Raw genomic sequence first — 9,703 nt, 5'->3', positions numbered from 1 at the left:
ACAAGTTTATAATAATCGTTTCTGGATTTATCTTCCTGATGCAAGCACATTTATTTTTATCTATTTTTTATTTATTTTTATTTATTTTTTGTAAACGAGTGCTAAACTTATATATTTAATGGATCTCGCTTGTTGGTGGCACATTTAAAAATTTACAGGTTAAAGCATTGTTGATTTTCGTCAATCCAATTCAATTCATTACCAAATGCAACACAGCAAATATGATAATAAAATATTCATATATATGTATTCATATTGCGAATTCAATGACAAGATGGCGGAGGACACAACACCAGCAATATAAGTACGACACATAATCAATAATGAATTACATAGTCATGCCTATGACGTCATGACAGTATGACGTCATCATTTAAACATATACTATACAATATAAGTAACTAATTTCTAGATATACACAAGAACACTATACATGAAAACTGTTATCTCAATTTCCAAAATTTAATTACTTACGAGGAGAGTTTTTCTTTCTGTGGTGGCATGTAACAAAAAACAAAATCAGAAGAGTGAGATAGGTAAATAAATTGTTGATTAAGTTCTTTCTATCCTTAACTCAGAATGTACCTATGTTTGAAGTTCTTTGATTGTTTATGCATAATTGGATTGGGCACAAGATTTCAACAACTTATAAAAGCCGTCTCTGCAAATATATATATTACAAAGATTGTGATAGCGAAACAGTATACACTGTATTTATAATGTTTATAAAGAAAGAAAAGCACTTAAAGAAGAATGACAAGAAGAAAGACAGATCTAGAGGTCTAAGAGTAAGATAAATGTTGCAACATTAGGATATACTACAAAGGGTTCATAAACGATGTAAACAATATATATTTAAATACACTTAATTAAAACTAATTAAAAACTAATAAATGCCTGGCACACTAGCTACACATCCAATACACGTCACTTATGCATTGTCCACAATAACACATTCCTTAAATCCTTCATCGGGTCACTCCTGAACGTTATAGGTTTTTAATCATATGCCATGCATTAAAGGTTTATTATAAACTGTAAATGATATACGTAATATATGAAGCCATCACAATGTTAATATCAATAAATTGTAGACTTGAAGGGTGACATAGGTAGGAAAGAGGAAAAAGCATAAAGATGTTCTTGTTCGCACGAAAGTTTTGCTAAGAAATGGTCAATTAGTCGAATAAAAGTTTGAACTGTTTTAAAGATAAACTCATTGTCAACTTTAGATAACTCATCATTTCCACACAATAGTAAGCTTAGGCGTACAGGTTTAATGGTGTAACAGTTTATCAAACATTTCATGTCTAATATTAATGTAATTTGGACATTGGAAAAAAGTAATGAAAAGAGTTTTCACATAGGTAACCACCTGCACATGAAGGTGATTCTACTTTTAACATTCACACGATACAGGTCATGATTAAGTTGGCTACAATTATGTCTAAGTATTCTGAATAAAATGTGACGTTCTTTGAAATCCAATATTGAAAATTATTAAATTGATTGGATTATGAGGTTATTTCACCTCTTCTTATGCATTTTGACATTTTCTTTGGCCTATTTAAGTGTATCTGTTGCCTTCCAGTTGTGAATAGTTTAGTCCCCATAATTAACATCACCGGTGATACCACGAAGGGCGAAGCATCTGAATGATGCAGTTCAATTCATGTTGGCTCTACTATATCTAGTTCTTTATTGAACAGTGCCAATGCTCTGTACGTCTTCTGTACAATCCTCCAACATTTATATTATAACACGTGTATAATTTAACAATAAGTATAACATTGTGCACGTACGGTGGTATACTTTAAATAGCGAGCACAAAAATATGACCATCATAGGAACCTCTGCCATCCTCATCTCCGCTTGCCAAGTCGAATGGAGTGTAACACAGTCAGAAGCCTTAGCTGGCGAAGATAGGACATTCTGGGCCTGAACAGAGCATGGTGGCTAGCCGGAGATGTTAGGGAAAGGAATATATCCATACTGGAAAGTGATTTTGGATCCTAGACTAAAAACCCAATTGACTCATACGCATTGCAGGCGGAGTTTAACCGTAGTGTTCTGTGTGATTGGCGTTGTCGTGTTCAGCATCTTACATAACTGAGACTACGTTCTCATACTCAATCTCATATTCTGTGTTCTAGTTATAACTTAATTAAAAATCACAGTTTGTGAATAAATTAAGCTTTGAGGAATTCGAAGAAAGTACCTTTTTTTATTATTCATAACACGTACCTGATTTCTACGATCCAACTTGACAACCGTTGAACGGTTTTATGAATATGGGACCTGATCTACCCTAAAGACAGATGAAAATGCGAGGTACATTCACCAAAACAATTTCTTCTTCGTATTCTGCGCAATCTGCAAACAACATCAGTTTGTAGTTGAAGTCACAGAGAATTTTAATCTGAATCTGAAGGTGGCCACCATATTTCTGTATAACACCAGACAGAGGAATCAATCAGCCGATATATAATCCTATAGACAATGGAGGGGTGGAGAGTTGCAATTCCACCAGGCCCGTTTAAGATCCTTCTTGCAAGTTACTTCATGTCAAAGCTGGGATGCAAGCTTCTCCATCGAGCTGGAGCCAATGAAATTCGGCGTTAGGTACTATGGTTTTAGCTCTACGAAGAAATACCTGCCTATCTCATATCCTTGGTAATGTCATTTTGAAACCCTGTCCATAGACCAATTCGCGCCATTTGATCTCTATCTTACCAGCAATTAACCTAAGTCACAACTATGACGAATAATATAATCTGACTATAGACCAATTCGTCGTTTGATCTCTATCTTACCAGCAATTAACCTAAGTCACAACTATGACGAATAATATAATTTGACTCGAAGCTGTCTCCTTGCTCCTATTTAGTATAATATCGAAACCTATTTTTCTTATTTCCTTTACAGACTTCTACAATCTGGTCGATAGCCAGTGACTTTGAATGTCTATACGTACAAACGCGGCCACTCTTCTGACAGACCTAAGTTGTGTGGCCCTTCATAGATTTATAACGTTTAAAATTATCTCGAATTATTTATGGCGAGTCCATGTGTCCTTTAGCGCCACAATGTTTTATCGAATCTGGCTTGAGTCGTTAATACATGTATGCCTACTGTTTTAACTTGTGGTGATTCAATTAAACGCAATGTTCAGGCTTAAGCCAAAAAACAAAACATATCAAAATTTATGTTTTTACATCGACTGCACAGTCCTGTTACGAGTGAAAACAACTTGCTCTGCATATGTCCTTCTTTGTGCGATGCTGGTAAGAGTAAAGATACCTTCAATGGATTACAGATATCGACAACCGAATGTTTTACTATCGGCAGGTGCTTCAGTACATTTGTGCAAAGAAATATTTGAGAAATAACCAAACGGTGTGTAAGCAATGATGAACCACTCGACAAATGTTTTGATGTGATATATTTGTTAAGGGATAGTTACAGAAATTTAAAGCAAATATCTCAATATACTATTATTTAAGTAAGATAAAATAACATATTTTATGATTGGTATATAACCAGAAACTAGCATTCAGAGAGCTTATCTAAACTATTTTTTGTGTGAAACAGTTGCAATAATAGCATATCATACTTGGTTACCTGTGCACTGCGTTGCCATTCTTTCAAACGTTTTTTGCCAATTACTGATCAACACTAGTCATTCATTGATATAAACTAGTTGGCATAAATATAATAATTATATTTGATGATATTGAATATTTATGCTAGCGTAATATAGGGATTAACAGGAAAAAACACATTCCTGTTGTGTTCCTTCAGACAGGAATAGAACCTAGATCTCTACATGACCATCCATGGTTCTACCAACTGAGCCAAAGAAGCATGGTCGTCACCGGAGTGGCCGAAACACTACTGCCAGCCACATTGATTCTCAGCTTTTAAAGCAAAATCATCAATAAAACAATTTTGACATTTCTTTTTGTCTTTTCATTAATTTTGTTATGCTTTGTAATAAGATTTTATACAAACTTTGCATTGTAAAGATGATAGAAATGTAAATATTTTTTTCTTTTTTTTTTCTAATTAAATCTTAAATATCCTCATTTTTTAGGGGCTCGAAGCTGAAATTAAAAGCAGAGACAACTGAACCTGTAATGTCATGTTTAAAATTTTATTCAACAATAAAATAAAACAAAGCATTGAAAATAATACACAATTAACTTTATACAGAACGACATTTCAACTGATGATAAATACATCTTATTACACGTCTGCATAATGTTTAAAGTCTTTAGTCAGACCCATAACATTGCCTACAGATGGACCTAAATTCTCATATTTGATACATATACAGAGGTTACAGAGACAATGTGGCAGGAATATAATCATAAACAATTAATCCACCATAACAATACAAACAATATTTTTTTAAATCAAATTCTGAGAAAATAGCAAGGGATGACATTTAAATAACTTGGTGATTTAATGTTTGAAAATAAAGAAATCATATTAAACATGCCTACACAAATATACCTATTGTTCATTTTGCTAATTCATTTTTCCTCCTCACTGCATAAAAACAAAATTAACAATAGAGTATCCATGCAACCAATATTATCAAATATATAGAATAATTAATAAATCCAATCTGTAGTTAGGACAAGGACAGGTATATTGGGGGGATAAGAAACTCAGTCCAGCAGAAAATAATTATTACTGTATTATTGACAGGTTTAACATCCACTATTAAAGCCTTTCACGAGACAAAGGCAGAACACTTTTGATTGCGGACCTTTTTCAATGGACAGATAACAGCCCGATTGTGTCAACTTAGCTGAGATGGACATCTCCTTTTCACTAAAAGGTCCATAATCAAGATTCAAACCACATTATGTAATAAAGTGTAAAGTTTCAAATCTTCTTCAATCTATTACCTGATAGTGTCATAAGTGGAATTATTTCATTAGGTTCGACTTAAAAACGGACTCCAATATAACAAATTGAACTTAAAATACAGATTATGTAACACACTTTATATGACACTAATTTCTGAACGATCGCGAATTGTATCACAAATAAACATCCAACAGATATTTCATATCAGTTACAGACAACTTATTAAAACCACACCTCTAATTACCTATTCATGCACACATGATTAGAGTTAAAAAAAAAAACAACAACAAAATAACCAGACCAGTGAGTTGGCATGTTGATCTCTTATTAACATATTGTTAACAGGAGAGTCAATATTCATATAGGCAGCATATATAGGACATGTACGGATAGGTATTGTTCAAACAATTGTCCAATTTGATACAGGTGAAATAAGTATAAACCAATGTGATATCTGGGATGTGCATGCTGTAATTCATGCGCTTAAAACAATCAACAATGAAAAATGATTGCCTGATATTATGAATATTCCATGCAAGGTTCAACATGACAAACTACTTTGGCCTGACTATATATTTTAAGGTTTGACATAAAAACAGATGGTTTTTGTTGGAACCATATAATAAATTATGTTGAAACACTAAAAATAAATGTTATCAGAACCACTACAAACACACTTGAATAATAGATATAAATATATACGTGTTTGAACATTCAGTAAATAAATCACAGGGTTATTGGGAAACAAGAAAATTTTATAAAGTATTCATCTTTACAACTTTCAGTCTGTTTGCCAATCAATTCATCCACACTTCACACATTCTATCACACTTCAATTATACAATCAGTCCCGCGATAAAACTTCTTTGTCAATGTTACTTTAGACAGACAAGTTCTTTACTCCGAGGAGTCAGCATCCAGAGCTACAAGCTTGCATGGTAAGATCTGTATATATTAATATGAACAAGTCAAATAAATCTTGATCTAACAACACAAGTCCAAATAGACCTTAACTATGTCTTTGAATAAATGGTTGGCATAGTATTTTCTACACATTAAATGCAACTATAACTAGAAACATTTCTATTTTACATCCGATATAGAATTTGCGTGAAACTAAAGGAAAAATGTATTTAACATGATGCAAATCTATTATTAGCATTATCTGGGTATGTTCACAGAAAATACAGAGAATGCTTTTTAAAAACAAGTAAAATATATTTCAAATCACTTGTTGTGCACATCGATCCATTGGCATTGGTTATGGGTACTATCAATAAATAAATGTGAAATCATTTTAAAGTTCTAATTTCATCAGTAAATGAAGACGTTCAATTTAAACAGAAAAGTTGTAAAACTTCAACTTAAGTTCTACTTTATATATTTTTAAAATGTAAACATTTATATCTTACAACTTCCTGTCATTACCATTCTATCACATGAGGCCATTCAGGTTTACATTATCATCAAAATATATCGCTTAGTAACAGATCTTGAGGAAGAGGCCTATATAAAATGCTGCATGCTAGAAGAATACCTTTACCATTTCTTCTCCTCGAAAACCCTTTCGAAATAGTGTAAGCATTTATGCTTACAAATTAACATTGAGAATGGGACTTCATCAAACACTTATTAATAAATTACAAAATGTAACGTTTAAGTAATAAGTCGAGTCGAAAGGTTTGAACAGATCAGCATATTCTTTAACAGCGTTTCAATTTACATTCAAGGACTCATTCCTGTAACAGATATCTATATGACCTTTACTAAATCTTCCAACTTATTTCTGATGGCTATCAAATGAACTCTGATCCAACTACTGGTCCAGTCCTCTACCAGAAGTTCAGACAAAATGTTCCCCAACAGCATTTTCTCAGGTTCAGGCATCTGTGGAAGATTTAGAAGAATATGCTGACATGTCTGTTTGCAGTTTGGAAGTTTCCTTTTGACTAAGCACAGCCCTTTAAAAGCCTTGATTACATGTTTTCTGTTGCTTTAATTTCTACTCCTTCACTCCAATGGCTACAGGATAGTCTTTTGCATTTTCACTACTGATACGGTGATCCTTGGCTTGTTGCTGTGATAAGAATAGCCTTTTGAGTGGATTACAGTCTTGTTTTTCACATGAGAGTTTCCTGCTACAGAAGGTGGAAGTGGACAGTCCCACGACCACAACAACTACAGCCAACATCTTGATCCTGTTTTCTGGTGTTTTTGGAATTATCCTTGGGATAGATCCATTTTCCTTTAGAGAAAAAAAAAGAGATTAAAATCCAATTTGACATTTAATACAATTTCGTTTTTGTCCTGACAACATTTAGCAATGTGTGAAGTCAGGGGACAGGTGTCACAGAGGCCATCAACTGAAGAGACAGAGTGCCTGGACATAGATTATGGAAAATACAGCTTGGCTAAGTTTAAGTTTCATGGTAAATAATTTTTTGAATACATTGTGCATATATTCTCATTAGGCTCCAACAGAAAAGTATTGCTAACTTGAGCATTAGCTTCATAGAAATGTACACAAGCCAAGCTCCCTTCCACGTTTCTTTTCTTCTTTCTTTTCCACACATTTGGATTCATATTTAAGAAGTTTTGATTCAATATGAAAACATAACTTTATGATTAAAAAACAACTTACTTGGACAGGAAGAAAAGGGATACAAGAGCGAGAAAAGGCCCGCTGAGTGCTTGTTAAAGTTGATTTGAAAACAGCCATTCTAAGCCACAGCAATGTCCCTTGTCAAAGAGGCTATCTTGTCTGAAATTAAGGAAAGTTTATGTACAAAATGTTTAAGTAAAAGTAAGCCGCCAAAATAATTTACTTATGTGTCAATCAGTAAATTGTAATAGGGAAAATACCTTGGTACCCATCTTCAGTGTTCGCTATCCAAGATATGATATTAAAAGAAGAGGAACAGGCAGATATCAACCCTTGTCTAGTAAAGATTGTGAGATCCTTACCTGGCCAATCAACAACAGTCCTGAGAAGTCTCTAATCACTAATTATAATACATTGTACCACCTTATTGCAAAAGATAACAGGAGGGGAGGTGTAGTAACCAGACATGTTCTGAAGTTAGGAACTCTCAGCAAGTCGAGACTGTCACAAATGTTTTAGACAACTTTTATATAAAATACCAAAATTTTGCATTTTATAATATTTATCTGATAATCTATATATAGCACCTCATTTGCTTATTAGAAACAAAGGAAAAGGCACATATATACAAAGTTAAAGGCGGTGGAGGATGGAGCTATTAGTGTATACACTTATAGTAACAGAAAGCTAGTCTACACAAATAAACGGGGACATTTATCAGAAACGCAAACCATTCAGGGACAAACAGTTCAAACATGGAGGCTGTGTTGTTGACTATTCATTGACCCATGGATTTACCCCAAACATCAACCAATGGTGATGTTATATAAAGAGATCACTGCATGGTATGTGGATTTGTATATATGTTTAGATTGTTTTTTGTTGAATATTATTATTATATTAGCCTCATTTTGTGCAACAAACTGTGGATAAAGCTGTGCTCTGACCTTCTTCTTGTGGTAATCACACGAAATGTATTTTCCTTAAAATGAGTGACAGATAGAAATAATCAGACTTCATTTGTAGTCAGAATCAAACTTCTAAAAACAAACAAATTTTGAAAGATGATGTTCCTGCCCTTTTCAATATAGTGATCTACTGGTATAGGACCCTGTGGGTTTAATTTTTCATTCAAGGTTACAGGAAATGTGTCAAACCCTTTTGTATTCAACAAACTTTTACCTAATAAGATGGTGAACACTACAGCTGAGCTGGATTATCTCCCCTAGTTTAAAATAGCATCAGCAAGATAATAATCAAATATGTTGAAATTATAACTTGATAGCACTGTAACAGCTGGAAAAGAAATGCAACTACCAGCAGGGACTCGAACCCAGGACCCCCAAACTTTAGGCAGACAGTACTAGTCTAACCATTTGAGCTACCTGGCTACCGGCATTCAGCCCAGTCCAGTTCTGCTACATTCTACGCCCCTACTTCAACAAAGTAGAATTTTTGACCCCGATGACACACATGAGACCCTATAAACACCAACTTCCATGGGTATCTAACTACACTTAGATGCAAAATGTAACAGAAGAGAATATTGCAACAATCAATCTGGAACTCAAACCCGGGACCTATGAACTTTAGAGGGACACTCTAATCATTTCATCCCAGTCCAGTTACGCTACAGCACACCAGAAATGGAAGATTTTTTGAAGAAAACAAATATTATTTCATACTTTGGTAAAGTAAAATCAGTAAAGTTGTACATTTCATGTTTCATAACCACTACTGTATATGCCAGACTAGCTCGTAGAAAACTGTACGTTGCATTATGTACATGTTTTGTTAATAATTGTAGTAATCCTCTACATTTATTGGTCAGTGGATGAGCACTGCCCTCGTCTTAGGATTGCGTTGGAGTTGGAGCAGTAGGTCCCTATCCCAAATTGTCAGATGAGCAGGTGTCAAGATCATGATTGACAGACTGGTTGATATAGCAAAAGATCCTTGTTCAAAAACAGTGTAAAATTGGAAAAATCGTTTTGATGGAATTCATGCAATTCGGTACTTATATTGCATATGTATAGAATAACAGCATTAAAATAGAAATGCATAAATTTACACGATACATTACCATCGTCAAGCCTTCCGGTTTTGACCTTGTCGAAAAACCACGTTTTCGTACACATGAAAATGTGACCTTGACCAACCCCTTTAATAATATATAATTTTTAACAATTTAAAGTAATTAATTGTTAAATGTTTATTTAACTA

At 33.7% G+C, this 9,703-nt stretch overlaps 1 long non-coding RNA gene across 1 annotated transcript; it reads right to left on the bottom strand.

The window, feature by feature from the left end:
- Positions 1-4,137: 4,137 nt before the first annotated feature.
- LOC117321975 lies at positions 4,138-9,635 on the bottom strand. Its single transcript, XR_004531440.1, has 3 exons — positions 9,564-9,635; positions 7,520-7,639; positions 4,138-7,123 (listed from the first exon to the last, which is right to left on the bottom strand). It is a non-coding gene; the product is annotated as an uncharacterized LOC117321975 (long non-coding RNA).
- Between the last annotated feature and the right edge of the window lie 68 nt (positions 9,636-9,703).

Source organism: Pecten maximus, chromosome 2, assembly GCF_902652985.1.
Source record: "Pecten maximus chromosome 2, xPecMax1.1, whole genome shotgun sequence".
Lineage (NCBI taxonomy): Eukaryota > Metazoa > Mollusca > Bivalvia > Pectinida > Pectinidae > Pecten > Pecten maximus.
This window is presented reverse-complemented; position numbering and strand designations above follow the sequence as displayed.